Below are 14,340 nucleotides of genomic sequence, written 5' to 3'. Positions count from 1 at the left end.
ATTTTTGCTCATTTGTTACTCAAAGATCTGAACTTTTACGGCAAATGTAAATAATAGTGACGTTACATTTCATATTTCATTCTACTGAACAAATCCGAAGTACCTATTATAGTTTTAGCACAAGACGACTACGCTGATTAAATATGAACTATGTTGTTACGAAGAAATGCTTAAAATTTTGAAAGTGATATTTTAATATTAAATGGTTCAGAAGGGAGAAAGTAATCCTTTAAACTGCCTTATTGTCGGGCTTGTGGCTTAACATGTACAGGCTAAATGATTTCATATATATATGTATGTGTGTGTGTTTTCAAATTAAAACCTCATTAAAATACCTGATTTACAGAATCCATGTTAAGATTAGCAAAAAACATTCGAAACATTTAAAAAATCAGTGTTCAATATTTCACTGTTCCAATAAACTAGGAACAGTTTGACATTTTTAGCGTAAATTTTTAAAGACGTATAAAAACTAACTGTTTTTCATTTTCTAACACATGATTGAAGTGTAGAGTCAGATACAAGTTCTACATTTCTATTTTGTTAATGGGATTTGAGATGAACAACAATAAACATTTTAATTTCATGGTACGAAAATATTTTAAACATTTGGGGTAGGATATCAAATCTGCGTGACGTTCCATTTCATTTCGTCAATAAACAGATAAAAGAAGATACGCTTACTTTACGTGCATGACAAGCATATAATGGAAAGCAAATAAAATATTTAATATATGTGTGCCACGGGAAGAATGTTCTCTTGTGGATCATTGTATGGTTTTTTTAACCTAGAATACGTTGCATCATTGTATTCATTTTTTACAACCCTCTGTTTTTATGTATAAAGTAAAAACTGATGTTATTTTCCATTCAAGTTTAGATATTAACATTTTCAAATACAACTTTCATTCTTTTGTAAGAACGAAAAAAAAACAAACAACTTTTACATTTGAGGAAAATGTTTTAATCTGTTTATTATGTCGTTCTTATAGTGCTTAAAATTGTATGTTTAGGTGTTCATAAGGGAAACCAATTATAAATTAATGAAAAATGATGAACCTCAGTGTGCTGCCATCAAATGATTATGTGTGAACGTTTCCTTAATTAAGGGATATCTATTAAAGAGTACAGAGTTCTTGAGAATATTGAAGTATACCCAAAGAATGATGATTACCTAATAAGATGAAGACGTTTCTTGATAAAGACTTTTATTCGAAGGTGGTAATACTTCTTTGATGTGAAGATTTCCTGAGAATGTGGTAAAACATCCAGAGATGAAAGGTTTCATGAGAATGTCGAAATGCATACACAGAATGAACATTTCTTGAGAATATATCGCACACTGAAAAAAATATTTTTGAGAATGTGGAAATACAGGTGAAAGTTTAAAAACTTCATGCAATGTATGATACTTCTGAGGAGGTAATTATTTCTTGCGAATTTTATTATATGTCTCACATGGTAAAGGCTCCCTTAAGGTTTAGGGAAATATCTCAGTTAAGAGTTCCTAAAATGTATGGATGTCTTTCAGAAAATGAAGGTTTCCTGAAAATATGAGATTGCCTTTCGAAATGTAAAGAGCTCCTGAAAGATGGAGATATCTTTCTAGAAGTGATAATTTCCTGAGATCAGGGTGATGTTCGTTATATTTGTAAAGGCTAAAGAGAAATTTTTCTCAGAGAATGGTGATTTCTTAAGGGTTTTTTTTTCTCAGAATAAACACATCGTACTCAGAAGATAGGGACTATCTTGGACGTTACAATGATATTTGGTCGAGAGAAAAAAATTCGAGTTGTTAGATAAATTCCAGAATACACAGAAGTTTTTACTCTTTGATCAACGACTAATTTTCCCCTTTAGTAATTGTATTCTTAGCGGTAAAATAAAAAAGAAGGACTCCTGTTTTAGGCAAAGCATTGTCTTTCAGGCTATGTGATACAAACACGTTTATAATATATTGTAAATTGTTGGTATGTATAAAGTTCAACTTCACCATTAATCTCTTGAAAATAATATGGTAGTTATACAAGGATAACAATCCACAAAGCAGAGATGTCAAAATTTCACCTCTTATGAGAAAAACATAATCTAATGTTAGTCACTATTACTTTTTATAATGGTTTTGGTTTCTTAATAGCCAGAAAGCTAGTAAGCTTGTTTGATTGTTTGTTCTGGAACAAAATCACACTGGGCTCTCTGTTGTGTCCATCACGTGGAATCAAATTCTGGATTTGAGTATTGCAAGTCAGTAAATTTACTGTTGTCCCATCGGGTTGCAGCCAGCAAACATGTGGATGGCCAGAGAAATAAGTTAAAATTAACTTTAATATGAAGGTAAAACGAATTAGACGATGTATTAGGTGTATGTGTGCTAAACAACTTCAGTCTGACATCATATTGTTGTCTAATGTGTTATTAATGAGTTGATGTGTTTTTTGTATTTATTTTTAATAAATTACTTTAGGAATGATGTCTGCCTATCGGCATATCGATTTAGTTTGTGTGTCGTTTCAGTTTATCTATTTTTTTTATTAGTGTAGCACCAATATTTATATTAGGTGAAATATTTAATATTCCTAAGTATTTTTGTTCTTTCAAAACGCAATGTAATCAATAAAAAATGAGTTACTACAACTTTCATTCAGCACAAATTACATACTTTGATTTTTTGATCTCTATGGTAACCGCTTTTTTATGCAACAGTATTTACGTATGACAAATGGTGCTGTAGTAATAAGAAAAAGTAAATTAATTCTTTTCAAAAGTCTTTAGTAAACATCGTTAGACTTCTATATATGTGAATTGTTTAAGACATCTTGACTCTAGTTTTGAAATGGCGAAAAACAATGAAAGAAGTTGAAGATATTTCAAGTCTGTATGCTATTTAGAATTCAACATGAAAATACGTATCTTAATATTCAGTGGTACATATACAGTGCTAAGTAGGATTTAGACGTTTGGATAGTAATTAATTTGTACAATAACAAATTCGTAATGCATATTGACGTTTATTGAGAAACACAACTGCCACCATAATAACTTAAGGACCTGACCAGAGTATTTTTACTAGGATAGAAACAAATTCGAAATATATTTTTTAAGTTCCTTATATAAGTTTATTGAAATACTTAAATTAACACTTGAAATATAACATACAGCAATTCTAATGCAAGAAGTATGTTTTATAAAAATAATGTATAGATATTAATAGGTTTAAATTTATGTTGCACCTTTCTAATGTGAATTTATTTAGCTTTATTATTGATTGTATCATGATATTAATATTGTTTGTTTGTTTTGGAATTTCGCACAAAGCTACTCGAGGGCTATCTGTGCTAGCCGTCCCTAATTTAGCAGTGTAAGACTAGAGGGTAGGCAGCTAGTCATCACCACCCACCGCCAACTCTTGGGCTACTCTTTTACCAACGAATAGTGGGATTGACCGTCACATTATAACGCCCCCACGGCTGGGAGGGCGAGCATGTTTGGCGCGACGCGGATGCGAACCCGCGACCCTCAGATTACGAGTCCCATGCCTTAACGCGCTTGGCCATGCCGGGCCGATGATATTAATATCTATTGAAAATGAATTTTACTTAAATTAGTATTAACTTAAGAGACTATACGTTGATGAGATTTTGAGAGAAATTGTTTATAGAAGTAACATTTCTGTATGTTGTTAAGTTTCAAGCTTGAATATATGATATGTTGCGTTTTTCTTACAGCAAAGTCACATCAGGCTATCTGCTGAGCAGACCGAGGGGAATCGAACTTCTGATTTTAGCGTTGCAAATCCACAGACTTACCGCTGTACGGGCTGGGGTATAATATGTACAAGATGTTACAAATTGATCAATGCAATGTAATCAATGTGGAAGAAAAAACATCAAATAATTCTTTAGAAATATGTTGTTACAATTACAAAAAAAAAATCCAAAATATGAATAAATAAAGACATTAGTGGGTCGTTACACTGTTTACGAAACACTAAAACAAAGAAGATGACAAAATGCTACTAGGCTCTCTAGACCTTTGCTAAATAACCAATAAGTTTAAATCAACCTCCAATATTTGTAAATTGGATAAATAAACGTTACGTTACATATCAAGCTCTTATGAACCGTATGAGTAAACGTTGTGTATCAAGGTTCTTAACAAACTGAATGACTAAAGCTTAATTTGTGTATAAAAGTTTTTCATAGACTTGAAGAATAAACGTTAAATCGTACATCGACATTCTTCACAAACTGGATAAATAAATACTAAGTTATGTATCTAGGTTCTTCATAAACTTTGTGAATAAACATTAAACACCCTATTTTAAAATGTTTAATAGCTGGTTTCAACAGGCTAGTTATAAAATCTAAATAATATAGGCAGTATGTAGTTTCTAGAAAAAAAAGCATCGATCTACGTTGACGGGGCACGGCATGGCCAGGTGGTTAAAGCACTCGACTCGTAATACGAGGGTCACAGGTTCGAATCTCCGTCACACTAAACATGCTCACTCTTTCAACCGTTGGGACGTTATAATGTGACGGTCAATCCCACTATTCGTTGGTAAAAGAGTATCCTAAAAATTGGCGGTGGGTGGTGATGACTAGCTAGCTGCCTTCCCTTTGCCTTAAACTACTAAATTAGGGACGGCTAGCGCAGACAACCCTTGTGTAGCTTTGCGCGAATTTCAAAACAAACCAAACCAAACTATGTTGAGGGATGTGGAGAAATTATGAGTTTTGAAACATAACAATTAAAAAATATTGATAATTGAAGCTATTATTTTGGACGTGGCTGGAGTGGAGTAATATTGTTAAAGATGGACACATGAGGAAAATATCAATTCGTAATTCAACATATGCAATTTTAAAATTAGGTGTAGTGTTTTTGTCTTTAGATTAAGTAGAAATCCAAAACAGACTAAAGATCTCAGCTTCAACAGAAATTAAGCGCTAGATAAAATAGTGTTATTCTTTGCAGAACATTGCTAGTAATTTGAACAATATTCTTTATCTGAAAAGGCACATTGAACATTATACCATTTGTATCAAAATAGCCAATGAGTTCGAATTCTTTTACAAGAATTAAGTGCATATCGACCTTGAACTTTTTCACCGAAGTAAAGAAGTGGTTAACAAACATATGGTCATTGATCCTGCTGGACTAATTAACTTAGACCTTAAGGTCTTGTAACAATGATGTTAAGTCTGATAATCACAGTTCTTAAAGCCTTGTGGAAAACCATCAAAATAATACTGGGTCAGCGATAATTTTTCGAGCTTACAATGTTAAAATACAGAGTTTGATTATTCGCGGAGAACAGATTGCAGGTAACCCATTGGGTAGCTTTGCATTGAAAAACAAATAATGAAAGTATACATCCAGGTTTAGAGAACGAAAGATAAAAAAAAAAGATTTTAATACTTACACAAAGATGAATAGCTTCAAAATAAAATATAAATGAACTAGCAGTCTAACAACTTCATATTAAAAAGTAATCACTTCTATGTTACAGAACAATTAAAACAATAGTCTAAAGCTTCAGTCTACATTCTCACAGGGCCGTAGTTAAAAACAAACAATAAAACTTTCTTCGCAAAATCTTTCCAAAACTAAACAATATATATATATATTATAACTCCTCAGAACTGTAAAAATAAACTAATAACCGAAAAAAGTAAACAAGAAATATCTATGACGGCTTATATTTTGCAGAAGATTAACTTTTAAATTTAATAAATAAAACATTCACAAGAGAAATTCATATCTCGTCGTTCACTCCTCTAACCAAAATATTTTGTATAACTGTATTCCGAGAATTTGATAAACCATTCGCAATTTATCTCTCATGTATATATTTCTAACTCCCACCCTCCTGTGGTAGTAGATGTAAGATTAATTCTCTCAATTATTACCAGAATGCTAAATTTTTTTTCTTTTGGAATTTCGCACAAAGCTACTCGAGGGCTATCTGTGCTAGCCGTCCCTAATTTAGCAGTGTAAGACTAGAGGGAAGGCAGCTAGTCATCACCACCCACCGCCAACTCTTGGGCTACTCTTTTACCAACGAATAGTGGGATTGACCGTCACATTATACGCCCCCACGGCTGGGAGGGCGAGCATGTTTAGCGCGACGCGGGCGCGAACCCGCGACCCTCGGATTACGAGTCGCACGCCCAACGCGCTTGGCCAGAATGCTAAAAATATTTTAGTAAAACCTTCTGAATTTCTTACACACTATTATTAATAATGATATTTAGTGAAATATTAGTAGCGCTCATTTACGTCAGAAGATTATCATGAAACCAATTATTACATTATCATAGTATCTACATGCAAATTTATTAACTCCCCAATTACATTAACCACTTTTATTACATTGGCTATCTGTGATGCCACAATGTCAATATTAATAATTTTTCATACTTATTGTTAAACCACTAGTGGCACCACTATTAACTTCTAAAATCTCCATAAACCATTTAATTTAAAAACATTAACATTCCTCTTTGTGAAATTTCTGGAGACTTCTTAATGATGCATCTGCCTAACGAATTGCATTCATTATCCGACTCTTTCCTTCTAAACATCGTTCTTACCACCCAGTGGCACAGGAATATGTCTGCAACAGTAAAAACCGGGTTTCGTTACTCGTGGTGGACAGAGCACAAATAGCCCATTGTGAAGGTTTGTGCTTAATTGCAAGCGAGTAAACCTAAAAATTGTAATTTTTTTCTTATTGACTTTCCTTGTCCATAAGATATTTCATATATCTGAAACTTTGGATTCCTTCTTGTGATATGTTTGGTAGTTTAAATCTTAACAGAATTTTTTTCTACGAATACATTACGCATCAGATGTAACATTGGCATTCTCAAGGGTTTCGTGCATTTAGCGAAGTGCAAACTACGAGTGATTACTTCAAACAGGGCTCGGCATGGCCAAGCATGTTAAGGCGATCGACTCGTAATCCGAAGGTTGCGGGTTCGAATCCCGGTTGCACCAAACATGCTCGCCCTCCCAGCCGTTGGGGCGTTATACCGTGACGGTCAATCCCACTATTCGTTGGTAAAAGAGTTGCCCAAGAGTTGGCGGTGGATGGTGATGACTAGCTGCCTTCCCTCTAGTCTTACACTGCTAAATTAGAGACGGCTAGCGCAGATAGCCCTCGAGTAGCTTTGCGCGAAATTAAAAAAAAAAATACTCCAAACAACCATAAAAACGAAGTTTCCCTTTTCACTTGCATTGCATATTGGATGAAGAATGTACTTGGGACAATATTATTTTCATATAACGTAAAAGTAAGGAGCTGTTATTATATTCCTCACAATAATCACAACTTTCTTAGACTACGTATTTCCTCGAATACAAATATCATTATGAGGCGTGACATCAATTATCAGCCTCATATTAGAAATTCCATACGCCAGAAAAATGTGAGTTCAATCGGAGTGAGAATTTCTTAGGGAAATGTTACTTTAACATGAATCTTCACCCTTCATTTTCTGCTCCAATTTTTTATTTAAACCATAATAGCAGCCAACCTATTATTTTTGAACCAGACTCAATAAATTTCATAACAATCAGCAGAAACAGTGATAAAATTCAATACTTGGATTTACACTGGTACTATCTTAATCTACCTTTCTTGTTAGTTGATACAGAAAATTCCAACATTGTTGCTACTGTCTTCATCCCACCACAATGGTATTTTATATTTGTCTGGAGGAATAACTGTACTGCTAATATCAACTGCTTTTTAAAAACAGTCCTCCGATTTACAATTCAGTCGAAATTCCAAAGACAAATCTTTTATTCTAAAAGAAATGTTAACATTTTAAATACAATAGACATATTGCCACATTTGGGAAAATAAAACTCATGGTTTCATTTACTTATCAATGATATATAAAAGATCAAGTCACTTTCATTTCCTTGTATATTTCATGATTTCAGTACAGTATTAATTTATTGTAAAAAAACCTTTCAATGTGTATTATAAAACATTAATAATATTGAAGAGTCAGTAAGATTTCTAAAATCAGATTCGCACAGATTGTAATCTGTTGTAAGTGAATAGTTAACTCCTTGTCCTTGAGAACCACCAATATTAAATGAATTAAAAAAGGTAAATGAAAGGATAGTTATCAGTTGAGCAAGGGTAGTGAGTAGGCAGGTGGTTAAAAGTTTTGTTTGTTTTTGGAATTTCGCACAAAGCTACTCGAGGGCTATCTGTGCTAGCTGTCCCTAATTTAGCAGTGTAAGACTAGAAGGAAGGCAGCTAGTCATCACCACCCACCGCCAACTCTTGGGCTACTCTTTTACCAACGAATAGTGGGATAGACCGTCACATTACAACGCCCCCACGGTTGGAAGGGCGAGCATGTTTGGCACGACGCGGATGCGAACCTGCGACCCTCAGATTACGAGTCGCACGCTTTAACGCGCTTGGCCTTGCCGGGCCAAGTTGGTTAAAAACAACTTTATCTAAATCGTTAAAATGAAGAAATAGTAACGATAAAAAAGAACAGGCAAGAAGATTTACAAACAGAACTTCTATATAAAAACAACAGCTAATGACGAAAGGAACTGTCATTCAGTCCACAAATATAAGTTTTACGTAAATTAACAATAAGATGAACAGATAGGAATGGGAAAATTGGAAAGCATGAAAATTACAAACAAAACTTTTATACAGTTTGTTAATGTAATTAAAAAATTTAAATGACAACAGAGGTTGGCATCTGTTTAAACTAAACTATTTTTAAACGTTAGAAGATAATCAAAATTTTGAAGAAATATAATATGACGCAATTACTATGTGTCTTTTATCACACATTATTAAATAAACTAGAAATTAAATGGTATTCAAGAGAAGCACATGAACCAAATATACTAAAAGTGTTTTTTTAGTACTAAATTTCTATACAGCTCAAATGCCTTATTTTATTGTTTATCAAATGCTTTTATCTTAACTAGCGAGTAAAGTAAGTATTTTTTATTGTAAAACGATACTTAAAATAAATTTATTTGGAGATGATGGTAGAGTTTGTGATAAAAAATATTCTGACACCTGAATTAGAAAGAATCTAATTTATACCTCTATCAACTCAAGCATTAAAAACTGAAATCTAAGTGCATTGAAATATTATTCATCATAACTTTGCTCGAGGATGTCTGATGTATTTTATCATTTACAAATGTATTTATTTATAACTATATAAATATTTAATCATTATGAGCATTTTACTGGAAATATCGAAGAGTTACTTATTAATTAAATATATAGATAATATAAATTATATACAGAAGTCAGAAGTAGAAAAATCATTCAGATTGTGTACAGAATTTGGGACCACGAAAGTAAAAAATAAAATGTCTTCTACCGGTTTCGATTCACTAGTTTGTTTTCCAGAATGATAATGATAAAGCCCTCTTCTATTGTTATGAAATGAAATACAGGAAAATAATGTGATTTGGCAACATTCCAAGTGGTAATAAAATTATTTCTAAAGATGACACATTAAGGAGAAAGTAAACTTATATTTGCATACCATGTTTCAGTTAATTAGATTAAATTTAGTTTGAATAGCCCTTTGTTTTGTTAAAGGATGCTTCAAGAACGAAGTACCTCATACTTACTATTTTTATGGCTTTTGGTGCTAAAACAAAATTTTGTGCTGATTAAAATATGAGTTAAGTTATATATAAAGTTGGATATATCGAGAAAAACCACTTCAAGAGTTTTCCAGTAATTAAGTGTTATTGTGATTTCTTCATTGCTCTAGAAAACAAGAGTCAATGCGATTTATTATTTTGTTAATTAGCAGCGACCCCCACTTCACTTGATTTTTTTATTTTTCTATTATTTTCACTATCTCATTAAAGCTACATTTTTAAACAGGTATTATCTGTTAGAATGATAAATTTTGGTCCATTAAAAAACGCGATCATACAATCACGCTCACGTTTTAGTATCTTTTGTAATAAAACTCCGCGCCTGTAACTTTATTTAATAAAATTACATGTAAAATAAACAATAAAGACACTTATAATAATGCACGTAGCTTTCAGTGTATGACACTATTTTACGAATTGAAACAAAGAAATTCACAGAAACAAATGATAAAAAACTAGCTGAAAGGCTTGTACTAGTCTGTGAAACAAACCGAAGCCAAATTATTGCAAAGTTAACTAAATGTAAAACTATAATAAAGGCAAACTTTGGTGCATATTCAGAAAGTGTAAATGTGATTTCTCAAAGTGATAAACATATGGTTTTTGAACGAAATGCGGAAGCAAAATTTAGACTTAAATAGCTCGAGAAAACCCGTAGAAATTTAGCTTAATATAATGATATTTATATATTGAAAATCGCACGTGGGTTAAGTGATGTTTGTGTGAAATAGTTTGCAAATAAAAACCAAAACAGTCAAATACACTGACACAAAAAATAGAGGCTCTTTTCATTCAACAGATACGACCACAGATTAAAATGAAAAAAGGGCTGTTTTTATCATTTTGTATATCGTTTTTTATTATTATATACAATAAAAATATTTGGTTATTTTACAGGACAACATGAATTATCAACAGTATAAAATTTCAACAATTTTGTTTGTGAATTTTGCACAAAGCTGCTAGAGTGCTATCTGCGTTAGCCGTCCCTAATTTTGCAGTGTAAGACTAGAAGGAAGGAAGCTAGTCATCACCACCTACCGCCAACTCTTGGGCTACTCTTTTACCAACGAATAGTTGGATTGACCGGGACATTATAATGCCTCCACGGCTGAAAGGGCGAGCAAGTTTGGTGCGATCGGGATTCGAACCCGCGACCCTCAGATTACAAGTCGAAAGCCTTAACTCATCTGGCAATGCTGGGCCTTATTTTAACAATGAACAATGCAAAGTAAAATGTTGAATATCTAGTTAAATAAAAGCAAACGTATTAAATATGATATTATAAGATTGTTTACTTCTAAAATTTAAAGTGCTCCTAACAAGTGATGCCAAGGTGTTAGCACCGGCTCCGAACTCTGGATTAGACATCTCTATGACGTGTTTTGACAATGAAAACACGGCCTTGATCATTTAAAAGAAAGTCTAGACTTTCTTAATTTCACAGCTACTGGCTCGTAATGGCCAGGTGGTAAAGCACTCGACTTGTATGTACTCTGAAGGTCACCGGTCAAACCAAATCTAAGGGTCACACCAAACATGTTCGCCCTTTCAACCATGAGGGTGTTATAAAGTACAGCTATTCCCACAATTCGTTGGTAAAAGAGTAACCCAAGAGTTGGCGGTGGGTGGTGATGATTAGGTGCCTTCCTTCAACTCTTATACTTTTAAATTAGAAGTGGCTAGCACATATAGCCCTTGTGTAACACCAACTACATCTTTACTCACTCAAAGGGCAACAGGAGTATAGATTTTCTTGATGTTACCTTGGTGATCGATAACGACAATAATTTACAATCTACATTATTTCATGAACCAATAAACGATGCATATTTCTTCACTTCAATTCTCACCATCCAGGCTTCCAGGTATGGTGCAATTATTGGAGAATTAAAACAAATCGATCGCAATTACAATAATGGCATAGGAAAAAAAAAACACTACACGCTCTGAACTAAAACCACTTGCTTTGAAAATCGAATGCAAGGGTTTTTTCATATCGAACAAATTTTCAAGGAGTATGGTGTATAGTGAAATCAAATTAAAATAATATCTTCAACACAGAGAGAAAGAAAGATAGAAACCAAGAAGACATTTTCGATAATATACCACACATACAATTTACTTTTACGACACCTTAAATTGATCAAACTATCTCCGAGAAAATTAAAACCATAACCAAGAGATCTGAACTGCTTATTAATTAAAGTTACAAAATGATCAGATCTAATTCTCAGAAGTCAGCTTTAAATTTCTCAGTATATCAATCTTCAGTGCAATGAAACTAACTGTACTTCGCTGGAACAGCGATAAGTCTACGGATTTACAACGTTAAAATCAGCGGTTCGATTTTCCTCGGTGGACATAACAGATAGCTCGATGTGAGTTTAATATAAGAAACACACACGCACGCACACACACACGAAGTGTGTTGTGTTATAAAGACGAATTTATAATCTACGTGCCACTAATGTTATTTACCAATTTACATATAACATTTGATGTTATTTATATATAGTGGTGAAACGGAAATAATCACACACACAAGAATAGGAGAACATATTGATTCTTTTCAAGAACTTAGAGCACAAGCGTTTATTTAGGGTTAAGCACATAGTTGTACAACTGGCTATCTCTGTTCTGTCCAATATGGATATTGAAACCAGGTTTCCAGCGTTGTAAGCGCGCAGACTTACCTCTAAATACAAGGGGGCACAGCGTAAGAGAATTGGAGATAATTTGTTAGGTAATTATAATAAAAAAACTCCTGATATGAATCCAACCTTCTCTGAACAGATCCTTTACCAAAACCACTAACTACTACGACAGTGATAAACAAACGTCCATGCAGAGGACGGCACTTATAATTTTCTATATATTAAATTGTACTATAACTCTTTTTATTTATAATGATAACTTTTGGTTACTACAGAAAGCAATTTGAATTTTCAGTATTACCAATGCCAAATAGTAAGCATTACTACGTATTTTATCAAACACACGCTGTAGAAATTCATGGTACATAGTGGATTAGAAGTTCCTAGATAAGCCAAGTAAAGTTTTGTATTGACAGATAATGAAGAAGCTTGAAGTGTCCAATCAAATAAAAATCAACAGCTAAATCTGAAGCTATAATTTACTTTATTTATATAATTTACAAAATGTTTTCAGTAAACGCTAAATATGATTTTTTTAAAGTATTAATCTATATTATATTAGTATTGGAAATGTTACTGTAACAAGTTGAAGTATGTTATCTATTTAAATAGACAGTGTACATCAGGTAGAAACGTTTGCTAATTTCTTATGTATATTTATATGCATAATGTTAGTATATTATACCTTTGATGTTATTTGGAGTAATTCATTAAATTTTGTGAAATATATGTAAAAAAACACATCATTGCTACGATTTCTCTCTTACTGTGACAATTTTTAAAAAGTGTTGTTTATTACTATAACTTTGCTTCCTTTATTTGTCTTGCTATAAAAATGTTTGTTTGATTTATGTCACTATAACTTTGCTTCCCTTATTTGTCTTGCTATAACGATGCTTGTTTGACTTATCTTACTATAACGTCACTTCCCTCATAACTTTTGCTATAACAATGTTTGTTTGATTTATCTGCCATTTAATTCGTGTTAGAGATTTGTTTCTATTATATATTATATTCCCTTTAAAAGCCCACCAGTGGCTCAGCGGTATGTCTGCAAACTTACAACGCTAAAAACCGAGTTTTAATACCCGTGGTGGGCAGAGCATAGCTAGCCCATTGTATAGCTTTGTGCTTAATTCTAAATCACTCTAAAAATATATGAAAAGAATGACTAATCCATCTGCTAACCGTGACTTTCAAAGAAACATTTTACTTTTGTTTATAAAATATTTTTGTCGTTTCCATGATTACGTGTATGAAAAATTAATATAATTATCGAATGTTATCCTTCATCAAATCATGGTAAATAAAGTGGCGCTTAAGCTTCTATAAGACGCTGGAACAGAAATTCACGTGCATGTGTTGCATGAAACTTTATCTATATAATTTCACAAATAAAAAATTACATTGCAAATACGCATTCATGGGCCTTATTGTATCTTTACTTATAAATTTTCGACAAACAAAATATACTAGGTAAACATTCTCTCTGCAAGAAAACTGTCCTCATAGATGCAGAGAAACTCCAGATATATAATGTTAAATGTTTTATAAAATGTTATTCTGATATAAACACCATAATATCGTTGAACTATGTACTGAATAAAATAAAGAATTAGAAGTAAGATATCACGTTACCTAAAAGGAAATCTTCCAACATAGAGTCAGAAACAATGTACTTATTACTCTAGTAACAGTTAAAGTAGTTTAATTGTTAGAAATAACGTGTCTATCATTAGAGTAGTCAATTTAAACAAATTTTTATTTCAAATGAGTTTCTCGCTATCAAGAACAACTTAAACACACATTTAATAAAGGGTTATAAATAACCTGACCATACCATATTAATCTAATAAAACACATGTTTAATAAAGTATTAGAAGTAACTGAAATTGTACGAAAGACTCCTTATGTGAGACAACAGTTCCAACCAAGTGTTTATACAAGCCACTGATTTTGAATCTCAGATAGATAAATTAAGAAGAATATGAAAACAAACAAACATAAT

At 32.5% G+C, this 14,340-nt stretch overlaps 1 pseudogene; it reads left to right on the top strand.

Moving 5' to 3' along the window:
* The first annotated feature begins 6,777 nt into the window (after positions 1-6,777).
* On the top strand, positions 6,778-7,568 carry LOC143232662 (uncharacterized; annotated as a pseudogene).
* The last annotated feature ends 6,772 nt before the right edge of the window (positions 7,569-14,340 follow it).

Source organism: Tachypleus tridentatus, chromosome 1, assembly GCF_004210375.1.
Source record: "Tachypleus tridentatus isolate NWPU-2018 chromosome 1, ASM421037v1, whole genome shotgun sequence".
NCBI classification, from domain to species: Eukaryota; Metazoa; Arthropoda; class Merostomata; order Xiphosura; family Limulidae; genus Tachypleus; species Tachypleus tridentatus.
This window is presented reverse-complemented; position numbering and strand designations above follow the sequence as displayed.